At 49.6% G+C, this 15,564-nt stretch overlaps 1 protein-coding gene across 1 annotated transcript in view; it reads right to left on the reverse strand.

Annotated features, from left to right (window-relative positions):
- The window catches only part of TMEM178B (transmembrane protein 178B), a 335,425-nt gene that overhangs the window by 7,401 nt on the left and 312,460 nt on the right, over positions 1-15,564 (reverse strand). The window lies entirely within an intron of this gene.

The following is a 15,564-nucleotide window of genomic DNA, read 5'->3' on the forward strand; positions in this document are numbered from 1 at the left end:
TCGATCCCAGGACCCTGGGATCATGACCTGAGCCGAAGGCAGCCGCTTAACCGACTGAGCCACCCAGGCGCCCGTTTGCTACTTTTTTAAAGAGAAAACTATCTCTATTCTTTCCTACATAAAATGTTCTTATACAACACTGGGTTTTCCTTCTCCTGCAAGACAACATTCCCTAAAGCATTCTCCATGGAATACTGACCCTAGGAGATACTCCTTTACAAAGTGGTAGCAGAGTCCAAATCTCCGGGAAACTCTGTATGCAACTTCTCGCCCGTGAAGATTTATCACCCACAGTAGCATGAGCTCATGCGTCTAACCTAGCCGTATGAGTATTTCACAAACTTACTGAACGAGGGGACCTCCTCTTAAAAAAAAAAAAAAAAAAAAAAAAAAGACTCCTAGGAACCTTCAATGAGAAGGCTGCTTTAAGACATAGAATGTTATAAAAATGAGAATTATAAACCCGTTTTTAACCATTAGAGGTATGTGGTATCCCCAAAATGAGTTCAAGAGCTTTTCTCAATATTGGCTGTGTCTCACAGTCCTTCTGTCAGCCCTGATAGGGGAGGAAGGACCTGTGAAGTCTGAGAAGGCTGGGTTGGGTTGGAGGAAGGAAGAATTTTAGGGGGTGGGAACAAGAATCCAGGGCATTATGATTATATTTATTATAAGACCGCCTGCTCCCTGATGGTCAAGTTTCTTTAAGATCCGACCTTGTCTCTTCCGGGCCTCAGGCCCATGAGTGTGCGATAACTTCAGTGTCCACAGTGGAGGGAGCGGTACCTAACGTTTATTAAGCATTGTGTGCGAGGAACCGTGTTAAGTGCTTAACATGTATTGAAACTGTCATTCTCTAAATAAATCCATGTAGTAGGTTATATGCTTAGCCCTATTTTGTCCCTATCCCTATCTGATTGAAGAAATTGAGGCCCAGAGAGGTTAAGCCATCTGTCTAAAATCACACAGCTAGTAACTGGTAGACCCAGGCTATGAACTCGGGCAGGCTAGTTCCAGAGCATGCAGTCTTATCCTCTGTGCTAAGTCATGTAAGGTGGGTCCCTCCTGTTATGTACCTGGGCTCAAGATGAATTCTCTATCACTCTGTCTGGGGTAGGGTAGTCTGGAGGCTTGGACGGCTTGTTAAAGCAGAGGGCTGGGCCCTACCCCCCCAGTTTCTGGTTGTTAGGCCTGCGGTGGGGGAGAGGCCCTGAGAATGTGGATTTTTAACAAGGTCTTGGGTGATGCTGCTGGTGCTGGTCCAGTGACTACACTCTGGGACCACTAAGTCGGGAAAAGGTTTTAGTAGACAAAGATGAAAATTAATAGTCCGAAGTTCAGAGGACAGAGGGAAAAAATTACAAATGAGCAATACAAGTGAAAAACACTTTTGCCAAAAACAATTTTGCCAATAACAAAAGACTTGAAAAATAAAACTGTAGTAACAGAACATAATCAAATCAGCTGAGTTTTGGTTTTTGTTTTGCTTTGTTTTTTAATGATTATTTCCAAAACTAATGAGGGAACAGTAAAATGGACCAACCCATGGCCTCCAGGGGAAGGAAGTGTAAGCTGGTGTTTCCTTACAGGAAAGTGATCCTCAAAATATTCGCACCTTTGACCTAGTGATTTCATTTTGGATTAAGAAAGGAATTACACCTGCGAACAAAGATGTCACTATAAAGATGTGCACGTGGTGAAGGGTGCTTCTGACACATGGCCGTTGGAGGGGGAGCCAGAGCAAGCCCCAGGTACCCAGTGAACACTGCTCTTTGAGCTGAGAGGTCCAAGCTTTCTGTGGAGTGACTGAAGGTGTTGAGATCCTCTGGTAGCTCTGATCTGCACTCCCAAAGACCACTAAGGAGCCTGCTGCAAGGGCCAGGAGGAAGGGAGGTGGGGGCTGGCGTGGAGGGAGCAGGGCGCAGTGAATAACTGTTCAGTGAACATTCTTTATGGAGGCGACCAAAAGCCATGCACTTAAGCATGCACAAACATATGGCACCATCATGGCCTGCCTGAACAGGGGTCCCAAAGCTCGGGGAGTTACGAAGCAGCCCTGCCCCTCTTGCTGTACACTGGGGTTCAGATGGAATTCTATGGTGTCCACGGCGGATTAGGTCCTACCTTGGTCCTGTGGAGTCAGCATCTCCCGGGGCAGAGGTTGGGGAAATCTTTTGGTTTTTAAAAGTCCCTCGGCTGATTTCTGTCGATCAAGCTGGTGAGAGCCTTGGGTTAGGGCAGAGGGCCTTTGTGTAACAGAGCCAGGTGAAGGAAGGAGCAGAGGTGGTGCAGAAGGAAGGGGCAGCCCGTGGGGTGTGGCCAGAGAGAAAGTGACAGGCTGCGAGTGCAAATAATCCACATTCCAACAAACCAGAGCCGGCCCGCTGTGCCTCAAGTACGATTCTTTCACTGCCTGGTTCGGGAACCTGAGTGTGCAGATATCATTTCTAAAACTTAGACGTAGGACAGGAAGTGTGTGAGTGTGTGCGTGCATGCGTGCGTGCGTGCTGAGGTCAAATCAGAGCTGCCCTTGGAAGGCACTCGGAACCATGGATCTGGAGCCTGATAGAAAGTTCTGAGCTAGAGGGGCGCCTGGGTGGCTAAGCATCCAACTCTTCGTTAAGCATCTGACTCTTGGTTTCGGCTCAGGTCATGATCTCAGGGTCATGAGATCCAGCCCTGTGTCGGGCTCTGCACGCAGCTCGGAGTCTGCTTGAGATTCTCCCTCCCTCTCCCTCTACCAGTCCCCCTGCTTGTGCTCTCTATCTAAAATAAATGAATAAAATCTTAAAAAAAAAAAAGTTTTGAGCTAGAGATGTGGACTGAATCATCATCTTATACATTGAAGCTGTGTGTGTGAGGAGGTCACCCAAGGACTTTATATAAATCGTTATCTACATAGGATGCTTTAAAAAATGGAGACATTTCTTCCCATCCAAAGGTGCTCTATCCTCCTGATTAAATCCAGTGATTTGCTCTGGGGGAGAAGGGTGACCTCCAGAACTTTTGATCTTCCCAAGTTGCCCGTAGCTGCAAAAGCTCTCTATCTACTGCTTTAACGGTGTGTTCTGCGAGTAGAGGGGACAGGACAGAAAAGATGTGCTTGATAAATTGAGAGTAAAGAGATGAGGTCCATGCGGACCTAATTACCAATTGGAAATGGCCCAGCTTATTGACAGAATACATCTTGTGTTATGTTAATGGAGTTAATTGGGGGATCTTCCTGCCTTACCTTCCTGACAGTTGTTCTGTGACTTTGGAACCTTTTTAAAATTTCTGTTTGTTAGCTCTTGTCAATATTCCCCTCGATGGGCGAACACTTCTAGGGCTCTCACCAAAGCCGGCCCTCTGAGCCAGTCATCTAAGCTACTTGTTGGGAAGTTCCGTGTGACTAAGGGGGCAGGGCTGGAGCACATGCTGTTAGCTTCCACATGACGCTGCTGTTTCCGTCACGATTGAGGACTGATCGTTTTACGTACTTCTGTGCTTCTAGAGTCAAACTTGAAAATGTGTATCAAGAAATAGAAATGAAAATACACAGGGGCACCTGGGTGGCTCAGTCGGTTCCAAGCGACCGGCTCTTGATTTCGGCTCAGGTCATGATCTCAGGGTTCTGGGACCGAGCCCTGTGTTGGGCTCCACGCGCAGCACGGAGTCTGCTTAGGATTCTCCCTCTCCCTCTCTCTGCCCCTCCCCCCTGCTTGTGCACTCTCTCTCTCAAATAAATAAATCTTAAAAAAGACAACACATGGATATATGCAGGCATATGGTGGATCCTCGATAAACGGACTGAATGGATAACGTGCTGCCCTGTTCGTCAGCAGTGTCCTCGGACAACCCACTTCAAGGCGGACTTTGACCAGAGTCCCGGAGAGTGAAGAATGTGATGGGGGACAAAGGTGGGCGAGGAGCCTGCCTGACCCAGTTTTCTCAGGTGAGGAACTCAACTCTCAGACCTGTAAACCGGTGACTAACTGGGGGGTGTGGGGTGCAGAACGCCCCCACCCCTTGCTGCCTCCACAGCTCTCTGGGGTTCTCCGGCGGAACTACCACAGATGCTGAAAGCCTCTGTGGAAACCCTGCCTCAGCTGAGGGACGGTGGCCTCCTCTTCATTCACCCAAGAACAGTGTGAGGTCCTCCGCTCCCCTCCCCAGCAGCAGACTGGAGCCTGTGGGGCTAGGTCTTCAGGGTCTGTCATATTATTCTCCATGAGCACTTACTGAGACTTAAGTGAGGATCCAAGGAATAATGCATAGTCACATCCTCTTAATAATTCCCCCCATGGCTTGGGGTTTGGGCCTAATTCCAATCAGACTCCAAGGCTAACTATAGTCAGAGTATAGCAGTTACGTGAGAAGAACTCCGCCCCAAGCTCTTCCTTCCAGAGCCAGGCTCTGCTCTGTGCTCCGGACCTGGCTGTGAGAAGCGGCAGGTGTGATGCAGGGTTCTGAAAGGATGAACAGGATTGCCCCCAGGTAGTACACAGAAGGGGGTCCTCCCTGGTCTGGAGAGCGTCCCTCCTTCACCCTCAGCGCCCCGTCCTAGGTCTCTAGGAAGAGATGAGAAGGCATGCCCACGTACCACCGTCCCTGTGCCTCTTGGTTCCAAAAGGCTCACCGCTCTAGCCTAGTCCAGCGTCTGTCCTTTACTACGTGAGCTGCTGTAACAAGCCCCTGCTAGCTTACCTTCTGTTCTTGCCCCCGTAGCGTAGCCAGTGATATTTTTAAAATTTAATCAGATCAGAATTCTCTCCCCTGCTTACAACCCTCCAATAAGCTTCCTATCACACTCAGACCGAAACCCACACTCCTTACCCGAGTGGACCCTGCCTCCCTATCTGGCCTCATTTCTCACCTTGACTCCTCAAATGTCATCCTCCCAGAGAGATCCTCTCTGGCCTCCTCCTAAAATAGTGCCTCCCCCAGTGGTTTTCCAGCTGTTGTCTCAGGAGCTGTCCCTGGGAGACGGAGAAGAGGCTCCAGCCCTCTCTCCTCTCTTTGGCCAGAATAGCCCTGCTTTGATCTGTGTCCGTGTGAAATTTCATTTGAAGAAAGGAGTCCAGTGATTTCAACATTTTTGAAGAGCACCGGGCTTGTCCATTCGCAAGGGGGCCTCACGGAGGCCATTACAGGGACTAAGTGTTGGAGAGCAAAGTCTGATGGACTGTTCCCATAGTTGCAAGTCTATGCCTTTGGCAGAAAAAGCTAATCAGTCTCAGCCCTCACTGCCGCTGGTCCTGGAAGGGGCCTCAGACTCCGACTCAGCCCTGCCCCTCCAGGCAGCCCCAAGCAGCCAGCCGGTTGGAAGGAGAAGTGAAATCTAATTGCCCCTCTCTGTGCCAGGACCCTCACTCGCATGGACTCGGAGCTCAGGAAATCCAGCCAGAAGAGACGCAGACGACAGGCTGTGCTGGGAGATCCTCCGGCTCCAAGAGAACAGCGGCCTCCAGACCCCTCTAGTGTCCCTGCTTGCGAACCCCACCTGGGAGTGGGAAGGATGGCCAACAGGCGGAAGGAACTAGGCAAACATAATGCTTCCTTCTGGTTCTTCAAACACGCCACCTGCTTCCTCTAATGACGGTCCCACCTGAAGCTCTTCAGGACTCACGACCTTGCAAACCCACAGCCCTGGCCTGGTCCCACCGGTCTGTGTCCTATGGGCCGCGGCTGAGGAGGACAGGGCCTGCGGGGCTCCTGGGCTGCTGCCCGCCCCGTCGCGGGCCCCCTCCGCTCCAGGCACAGCTGAGGCTCGAGTGGGGGTGGGAGAGGAACCGGTTTGCACGCCGGCCTGCCAGCTCCCAGCTCCCGTTCCAACACCAAACACAGCTTTCCCCATCCACCTCCTCCACATCGCTGCCATCTCTAATTAGCACTTCCCAGGTTGCCAGATATTAGATTCCAGTCCCCCCCCCAGACCCCCACCCCCGAGTTTCAGTTTCTCAGCTGTTTGATGACTTCCCCCTGCTTGGTATCTCCTCTCTCAGTTTCCCAGCTGCCCCTTGATCCCGGCTTCGTGCCATCTCTCTGTCCCGCCCCGTCTCCTGCAGGGGCTTCTCATCCTCCTTTCGTCTTGGCAGACTTGAGGCTCCCAAGCTCTCGTCCCACGTAACACACTCCTTCGGGCAACTTCACCCTCTTCTCTGACTGGAGATGCCACCGCTACATGATGGAGTCACAGGACCGTGTGGTATTATGTGATATCCTGTGCTCTGTAATTATGTGTCCCCAACCCCCAGCGACACAGAATGGTCAAGGTATATCCTTGGCTACACACAGGTTTCCAGCACTTTCCCCACAAACCCCAATTCCCTTAAGCTCCTGACTTCTTTATTCTTTCAAAATCTTGCCTCCCTAGTAGGGTGATCATCCATCCTCGTTTGCCTGGGGGTTGGTGGTGGGGGTGGGGGTGTGGCCCTGGAATGTGGGATTTTCATCCTAAAACTGGAAAGTCCTGGGCTATGTGGGACAGATCAGTCACCCTTGCAGGTTCCTTCACTCCGGCGCCCTTCAGTGGTACTGCCACAGGGACCGATAAATCCTTGCTCATAAATTAAATCAACCATCCTGCCCTCACCCAGCGAGGAGGGACACGCGGACGCCTGGAATGTGTTGCTTATGTTGAGACATGCCACGCTGGGGTTACACGGTTTTGGGGCAGCTAACTCCTCTACCACTCTGAGATGTCACCAAGGAACACTTAATCAGCAGCCCAATAATGGTCCCACCCCAGGACCACCTTAAAGCTCAATAATCTTAGAGCCAATATTCAGAGTCCTGGTGTTAACCCCTGCTCAGCCCACTCCTGAGCACGGATTGCAGGTGTGTGAGGTGTGGGCAGGGCCTCCCGTGGGGCTGCTGCTGTATGAGCACACACAGGATGGGGGGGGGGTATGTGTCTCCACCCCCTTCAGGGATTGTCCGAGAAGCCATGTGAGTAACGCCCCAGCAATGGACCCTGTGTACAAACAGCAGCAACACTGAGGTCTCAGGTTAGGCAGCAGAAATGCTTTTCCTAATTCAAGAAGCCATCAGCCAGGAAACCGAGACCTTCGAGAAGGTTCTCACAGGAATGCAGGGCAGTTACATATTGTGTGCACAGGCACTTTCCCAAATATCCATTCCTTACGTGACCAAGTGGCGCCCAAAACTTCACTGGAGTATCATTCCTGCAGCTTTCTAGGGCAGGAAATCCATCTGCGTGACACTTTCTGCTCCTGGGAAGGAGGAATGACGTCTGTGCATCCCTAGCCCTCGCTCGTCCATTCCCTTGTTGCTTCGTGGCCAAAGGGCCTCTGTTCTGCCCGGAGTCCACCAGCGTGCTGCAGATCGGTGGCTGCAGACGTGCCCGTGTGGGCGTGTGCGTCAGGGGTCAGGGACGTCTAAGCAGCAGCCCCAGTCCTCCCTCACACACTCCCCTGCGAGCCCCCCTCTGGTCTTTAACACCATAAAGAAGCAAATTGGCAAACAGAAAAAGGGTCGCTCCTCCTCCAACAGCCGCGTCTGCATCCTGGGAAGCTGATGTATACTAAGCCCTTCCTTTGCGGAGATTAAATGCCTCGGCAGCATTTAGCTCTCAAGAGCACTTTATAGCTTTGCTCAGACCTGCATGGAATATAAATTACTGTTGAATTATACACCATTGCATCCAACAGCCAACAGGCAGCCCACGTGGGGTTTCACATCCAAGGTGCCTTAGGGGTTCGTTGGGATGAGGCATGGAGCAGTGACAGGCTCCAAGAACACCCTGCAAGGCATGGCGCCCTGAGTTTGGACAAAATCATCCGTCATTCTGCAAACTCTGCAAACGCTCTAGGCAGAGACACTGCAGGAGCGCCGCCCCCCCCAAGCCCCCCCCGCCTCCAGGCAAGCAGGGTGCGTCTCCGTGCTACCAGACTGCTATGTCTAGGCATGCTGATACCCCCCTAATGCAACATCCCCAGCTCCAGCACTGAAAGGGACTGGCCCATGCATACAGCTTGGCATCGGTTCTCAAGACAATGCTTCCAGATTCCCAACCTAGAACCTGGAGCCTTATGCCTTTGTTTTCACGTACCCCGTAGGGTGGCCACCAAATCCGGAAGCACTGATGTCAGGGACGGAAATGTGTCCTCGAGAAATTCCTATGGTGCAGCCCTAACCCCTGTGCCTCAGAATGTGACCGTAGAGAAGACAGGGCTGTCACAGAGCTAATAAAGTTAAAACGAGGCTGTTGGGGGGGGGTCCCTAATCCAAACTGACTGGTGTCCTTACAAGAGGAGATGAGGACATACAAAGAGACACCAGACAGCTGCATGCACAGAGGGAAGGCCAAGGGAAGAGGTGGCAGCAAGAGGGTAGCCCGTCTGCCAGCCGAGAAAGAGGCCTCAGAGGAGACAACCCCGCTGATGCCTTGATCTTGCACTTCCAGCCTCTGGAACTGTGGGAAAATAAATTTCTCTTGGTTGAGCCACCCAGTCTACGGTTTTTTTGTTTTGGCAGCCCTAGCAATCTAATGCAACAGGTGAATACATAATACATGGCTTATTACCATAACATTATAATCCACGAAAAAATAAGACCATCTTTATTTCCAGACTTCATGGCCTCCCTATATCTACAACAGGTATCTAAACCTAGCCATAGAAAACAATAGCTGCGGGGCATCTTCTGGGGTTTTTCCCCACCTAGTCTTCCTCACCAATGTATCTATGCTTACTGCCACTCAATACCCATCAATCCATTTATTCTTTTAGGTATCGATTTAGATTTGATCACAACATCCATGGCTCCGGGGCCTCTCCACCAAAGACGGAGCCTTCGGAAACCTGTGCAAACATCTCAAGGGTTAAGCAAATGGAAGGGGGCCTTGGTGGTGTTCAAGTGCTTTTTGTGATGGGAATTTACTAAGGTCAAGGAACCTCTGTCCGATGTCCTTGACTGGAGTCGGACATTTCCATCCTCCACCTGGTCTACGCAGAGTCCAGCTAGCCTTGATGGTCTAAGCCAAGTCCCATCTCTCAAGAAGCCTTCCCCGAGAATTCCCAGCTCAAGGTTATTCATATGTTTTCTGAATCCACAAAGCTTTTTTGGTCTGGAACAGGTGACCTGACAATTATAGGGACGCCTTCTTGTTCTCTGTTTTAGTTTGTGTTCAGCTAGACCTCACTTTCTCCAGAACTGGCGTGGAAGTGATGTCTCCTTCAGCATCACACGCAGCGCTGAGCATGAACTCCATGTCACTAGAAGAAATGGACTTCCAGGCTATCAGGCTTTCAAGTGAAAATACGGGCTTTGAAACCTAGAGGGGAATGAAGTTGACGCCATGCCCGGTCCTCCCATTCTTTTCCGTTTCCGTCCTCCCTCCTAAACCATTCTGATCGCATGTGCGCACCTACCCAGTTTCACTGGGCACCTTGGGTTTCAGGAAGCATTTTTATATTCACAGAAACTCTGCATTGCAATAATACCCTCTCTGCAGGATTATTTTGAAAAGCGATAATAAATTGGAAAAGGCTTACAGAAGTTGAAATTGCTTTCTATACATAAGGTATAATATTAGAAATGGAAGGCTTTAAGGGAGGGTGAGGAAAAATTGTTCTGGAGGACAAGAAAAAAATGAAGTTGCTGTTTTCCTCTCCATCACCCCCTTCCACGTGCCCCCCAGGCCCCGGCCCCGTCCCAGGGTAAATGCCACACCGGGAAGCAATTGCTTCCAGAGGAAGGACTCACTCAGGACTCTTGATTCTGTGGACTTTGTGGAACCAGAACCACAGAATTTGGAAGATCTCAGAATACATTTCTGAGACAGATCCTCCTCAGTAATGGAACTTATCTTCGGGCTCAGAGAGGTTACAGCATCCAGCAAGGGTTACATGATGACATGGGTGGAGAAGCTTGTAAGCCTATGGTTCAACCAGGATGGGTAAAAGGAAGCAGCCCCAATAGCAGTGTTGGGAATCCATATGTAACAGGAGTTGGGGACCTTTTCAAGCTGCCACAAAGCTTCTGACCTGGTTCCTCTGGCATATAGGGGCGGCATCTAGAATTCTCCCACACTCATTTATTAAACACCTAGTATATAGTGGACTGTGAGAGTTATCTTTTTATCATTTTTAGTCTACACAGTACAGTTTCCTTTTTTTTTTTTTCGTAAAACACTACCACCATTCTTTCTCACAGGGAAGCCATTCTGGGATCCTAAAGATTCATTCAGACATAGGCAGCTGACTCGAAGCAAGTCTCAGGTGGTGTAACTTCTGTACCTCGAGGCTGGGATCACAAATGTGTGCAAATACGTGCAGCACAGAACATACATTATATAATCCACATGTAATCTCCAGTTAAATAACTTACTAAAGGTCCCAAAGCATACGCGACAGACCAAATACCTGATTTTGCCATAAAACCTGGACTATCTGATTGCAGAAACATCTGAGAACTATCCATTATACTTGCTCCCACTGCCCCCATTAAGAAAAATCCCCCAGAAAAAGTCACCACTGGCCCACTCCACTTTTGCCCACCTGCCCTGGGATATTTCATGCTTCATGGAGCAAGAAGTTGGGAAAATCAGAGGTGGGTGGTCTGTGGTGAGCTATGAGTTTTCCATATGATAGGCATCTATGTCTGCGTGCAGAGTTCTAGAAAGACAATGAACCAAGAGTACAGCATCACATCTTTCTCAATGTGAATCTTTGGAGCTTCCTATCCATCTGGGTCTTGGTTCAGAGCTGAGAGTTGGTGGGATCCAACTGGCTTCTTAACTAAACTGAGAGTGGCATCTACAGCTGTGCAGAAAGGAACATTCTCAAGCTGTGAACAGTGAGCTTCCAAGAGTAAAGCCACTCAGTGCATGCCATCTTCCTGCCGCTGCTTCTCTGTTCTCTCTTTCTCTTTGTAGGCCAACCCTTTCTGGTGGATGACAATGGTCGGCAGAGCAAACGTGGAGTATCTCTAGGGTGGGGGGCAATCTTGTCCTGGGTTTCTTGCTTGGGACAAGGCTGGAAGTAATTCAAAACCTCCTACAGACCATCTCTGATGCTACGGCTTCTTGGTTGCTCCGGTCATTGATGTTCCTAAGTGGTACACAAGCCACATCACCCCCCAGGGCCAGCAGGAAGCCCAGCACAAGTAGACCTATCATTATGTAGGAATTCCTGTCTTGGTGGTCTAAGGCTCTCCTGGCCCAGAGGTACACTAAGGCAGTCTACACCCGCTTCCTGGTAGGAGAACTACAGCCAGTGGGGATGTGCATAGTGGAAAGAGAACTCCACCAAGAATCAGAAAATCTGAGTTCTGGTCCCATCCCTGGCCCACGAAGTGGGCAGATCACCTCATCTCTCTGGGAGTGATCCCTCAACCATGCAATACACAGAGGGAAGGGCTAGACCTCTGTGATCCTTCCAGTTAAGTGATGCCCTGACTCTTGGTATGGGGGTAAGATGGTTCCATTCTCTCTGAACTGCTCTAGGATGGGCTGCCAGTTATTCTGTCAAACACGAGCCACCTGGAGAGAAGAGACTGCTTCTCACCTCCTGACATGCACAGAAGGGCTGCTGGATGAGACCATGAGATGTCATTACTCGACACCAGTGCGCATATGAGGCTCTGCTCTAAATTGCCTTGACTTTAAATGTGGAAGGATAGGGGCCCAGCTGTTTAAATGTCTGGAAGAAATTGGCTCCTGAAAGAAATCTCTCAGGCTTCTACCCTTTCTGATCCGAGCCAATGCCATGTTAATTAGGACAGGAAGAGGCTTGGTGTGGTAGCCAGAAGATCAGGCGAGTTTGCCACCTGGTTTGGTTTATGTCTCCATATGCCTGGCACATTTGTTAGCTTGGGCTGGCCTTTCTCTGAGCTGATGTCACCTCACCGCTGGGTCACTGAATACATATATAGTTTTATATGGATCAAATACTGATATGTAATATTTACAACGTGGCAGGCATTGTTGCAAGTGCTTTACACATGTTAGCTCTTTTAATCCTCCAAGCAACCTTATGAGGTGTGGATAAGGAACATGAGGCACAGAGAGGTTAAGGAGATTGCCCAAGGTCACACAGCTAGCAAGTATGGGAGCCAGGATTCAAATCCACGCCTTGGCCGCTTGTTATGTTGGCTCTCATTGTTCATGCATGTGGATTGTCTCTGGGGCTGGACTGTAAGCATTATAAGCAGAGAAGTCCTCTTCTTCCCCCGTACACAGTGGTGCTTCAGTAAGACCTATCAACTAGGTTGGGAGAAGAGCCTCTGTCATGACCAAAGGCGGCCCCGAGGAGGTTCTGGGAACCACTCAGAGTCATGGCTCAGGTAATAAAACTCTCACTGCTGAATTCTTCAGAGAACTTGGAAGACCTTTCATAACCTGTACACAGCTTCATTCCTTATTTGTGCCACGGCGGGGGGTGAGCTCCTGCGGAGGAACAGGAGTTTCCTAGCCAGTGTAGGGTGGGAGGTCGAGAAAGGAAATGAATCAGGATCACAGCTTTAACTTTCTTTCAGTAAGACTGTAGCTTCCCAGCTGGCCAGAAGCTAAGTGGACAGAGTAAGCTGGTGGTCAGAAGAGGACCCCCAGCAGCTCAGTGTGGACCCCAGCCCATGGAAAGGGTCCTCCCCTCCCATCAGCTCCTCCTGGCTCATCCATGGGTCTCAACCTGGGCACCTCTTTCCACCCCTTTTTTCTCCTGGAGATTTGGGGGATGATAATTACTCATCTTGGCTTTCCGAACTCATACTGTAGTGAGAAAAGAGTCATAGAAAGGAGGCCAATGGGGCAAAAACACGTCAGCTTTATTACTGATAAGGCTATAGCATAGCAACTGTGGCTTGACCCCTGGCCACATTCAAGGGCACCCATACCTTCCCCCAGGCTGACATTTTAGGATGATTCGCCTAAGGGAACATTCCAGTTTGCAAAGCAGACACACTCACCCTGAAGTGTTGACTCACACTGGTAGGCCCAGAAAAGAGAGACAAATAGGCCTCCTGATGCCAGCCTGACCCTGGGGCCTCAACCTGGGAATGCTGCCCATGTGGAGAAGGAGGCAGGGGCAGGGGACCCAGATGGTGCTAGGCCCCACGAGCTCAGCCTCTTGGCCAGCCTCAGCAGAGAAGTCAGTCCCCTCTTCTTCCTTGGGAAATAGAGTCTTAAAGGTGGCGTGTCCTCCTGAAGAGACAGCTTTCCTACTTTATGGGCCCTGATGGGAATGCTGAGATCAGGAGATAACTGTCCAACTGCCCCTTGGCCATACTAACGCAGGCACCGTAAAAAGCTGGACCCAGAGGCTTCTGGGAAATGTGATGGCAATGGAACTTGTCTGAAAATGGTAAGAGCTGAGCCAGAGGGGGTACTTTCATTAAATAAATTGTAGCCTGGAAGTATGGTGGGATCTTTAAGAAATTCCTAGGTTTTGTTAGGGGGAAGAGTGCGAAGGACACAGCTATTGGCATTCCTTCCTACCCAGGGCCAAAATTAGGGGGGTCAAATATCATACTAATTTACATTTTACCTTCACATAAAGCTGCTTAGCATTTTTTTTTTTTTTTAGATAAAAAGGATTCTTTTTTGCTTCATTCACGACAGAGCTTAGTTACACAGAGAAATAGAAAAACAGAAATGTATTAGTGACATGTGAAGTCCTAAATGAGAACGAATAAAGACTTGGCATACTGCTTCTAGAAAGTGGCCTCAGTACAGGTTCAGTTGACCGATGGCATAAAAGCCTTTTGAGGGCAACAGTTAAGGGCGAGTTGACCTGATTCTTCCTTCAGCCTCAATCTCTAGCCCCCCCTGAGGCTGCTCTGGAGTCCCTGGCACAGAAAGGTCCTCTTTCTCTGGGCACCCATAGCCCCTCTGTTACGGCACCCGCCACTCTTTCTCCACCACTGCCTGGGTGGCCCTTAAGGACAGGGACCATCCATGTTCTTATCTGTGTGTCCTGGATGCTAGCACAATGCCTAGCATGCAAGCAGGCACTCAATGTTTAGTGAGTTGCACTTAGTCTGTAAAGCAGATAATTAAGAAGTGCTATAGAATAGTCTTCAAATATCTGAAGACTGACTTTAATTTATGTTACTTTAGCAGAAAGAACCTAAGTCCAATAAGTAGAAGTTACCAGAAACCCTATTAAGATTTAAAATAAAGAGGGGCAAAATGACCACTGGAGGAGCCAGAAAGGAAGAGGCCCCCTGCTACCATGGAGGCTTTGATCCAGAGGGGACATAGGAAATTATCTCAATCTCTGCTCCCAGAGATATTCACAATGAAGTAAGTGCCATCAAGATGGTACAAAGTGATGCCTGAGTTCAGAGGCAGAGTCTGGTTTTAGTTAAGCTGATTCAAAAGGTTTCTAGAAGATGCTGAGTGCGCACTGAGCCTTGAGGAAGCAGAGGACTTCATCGGGCCGAGCAGGGTGGCACAGAGGCAGGCAACGGCAGGTGGTGTGGAGGGAGTGCAGGACGTGTGGCTGAAGGTGAGTCTGGGGCAAGATTGTGGCCGACGTTAAACTCCAGGCTGGCGACGCTGGCCTTTACTCGATAAGCAACATGGAACCCCAGTACGTTTTCATCAGAGAAATGACATGGCAGGAGGTGTATTTGTAGAAAGACATTGGGTAAAGTTTGAATTGAGGGAAAGTCAGGAGATGAACATTTATGCGATACGTATCCTCTGCTAGATGCTCTTCCTACATATTGTTTCATTTCATCCACACAAAAACCACACAGCGTAGGCGGCACCCCCTCGGTTTTACAGATAAGAAAATGGAGGCTCAGGGTGTGGGGACACAGATGTCCACCCAGGGCTAAATGACTGGCCAACACTAGCATCGTACTAAGCGCCCCAGTAGCGCTCAGGGAATGGACATGAGTGAGAGAGCCACAAAGGAGATATTGGCAGGTGCTGACAGTTGATGCTAAGGTAGGGGTGACACTGGAAAAGTGAACAATGACTCAGAGGTGACTGGCAGACTCCTGTGCTGAGAAAGGCAAGAAAAGCAGCTCATTTCATTGGGAGAAGGGAAAGGACAGAAGCTGACATTTGTCAGGCACCCACAGTAAGCAGGCGCTTGGCACGCACGCCATAAACATTAAGCACACGCGCACCATATAGAGAGAAAGCACGAGTCTAGTTCAAGGCATGTTTGAGGTTCCAGAAGGGTGGAGACGTCCAGAGAACAGTTAAAAACATGGGGCTGGAGCTCAGAATGGGCCATTCAAGACCAGTTCCAGACTCATCCACGCAGCGGTCATTGTCACTGTGAGAGTAGATACTGATGACAAGGAGACATATTTGTAGGGAAAAAGAAAAAAGAGCAGTGAAGGCCACATTTACAGATAAAGCAAAGAGCAAAGAAAACAGAAAAGGCACAGAAGAAAGGAAAAATCACGAGCGTGTTGTCATGGAAGACAAGAGATGAGAGTCTGAGAAACAGAGACAGGTAAATCCATGTGAGGTCAGAAAGAGGAGGTTCGAGGACAGGTGACAGGTGGAACAGCCAGGAGGAAGCAGGACTCCAAGAAAGGAGCTTCTGAGACATGGTGGGAACAGAAACCAGACTTCAAGAGATGAGGAGGTTGGTGGCGGAGCTA

This window comes from Phoca vitulina, unplaced genomic scaffold (assembly GCF_004348235.1).
Source record: "Phoca vitulina isolate PV1807 unplaced genomic scaffold, GSC_HSeal_1.0 scaffold4, whole genome shotgun sequence".
Classification (NCBI taxonomy): domain Eukaryota; kingdom Metazoa; phylum Chordata; class Mammalia; order Carnivora; family Phocidae; genus Phoca; species Phoca vitulina.